This window comes from Meleagris gallopavo, chromosome 13, assembly GCF_000146605.3.
Source record: "Meleagris gallopavo isolate NT-WF06-2002-E0010 breed Aviagen turkey brand Nicholas breeding stock chromosome 13, Turkey_5.1, whole genome shotgun sequence".
Classification (NCBI taxonomy): Eukaryota; Metazoa; Chordata; class Aves; order Galliformes; family Phasianidae; genus Meleagris; species Meleagris gallopavo.
Genome location: NC_015023.2, coordinates 14720776 through 14721025, shown reverse-complemented (window position 1 = coordinate 14721025; position 250 = coordinate 14720776).

Sequence of the window (250 nt, the reverse complement as noted above, 5' to 3'; positions counted from 1 at the left end):
TAATCAAGAACTAATATTAATTATTATTAAAGACTTGTAATTACATCAATATTAAGAGAATCTGTATTTATTCTGTATTATACTAATAAGAATTAATTTAGTTCATAGTTTTTAACCCCTACCTACCCTACAGTAAAGTCTCTAAAGTAATAGCATACTTTACAGACACTGAAGATAGCTAAACTCTTCCAGCCAACAAAATAGAGTCTTACTCTTCTAAGATCTTCTTCTACCGAACAAGTGAGATTCT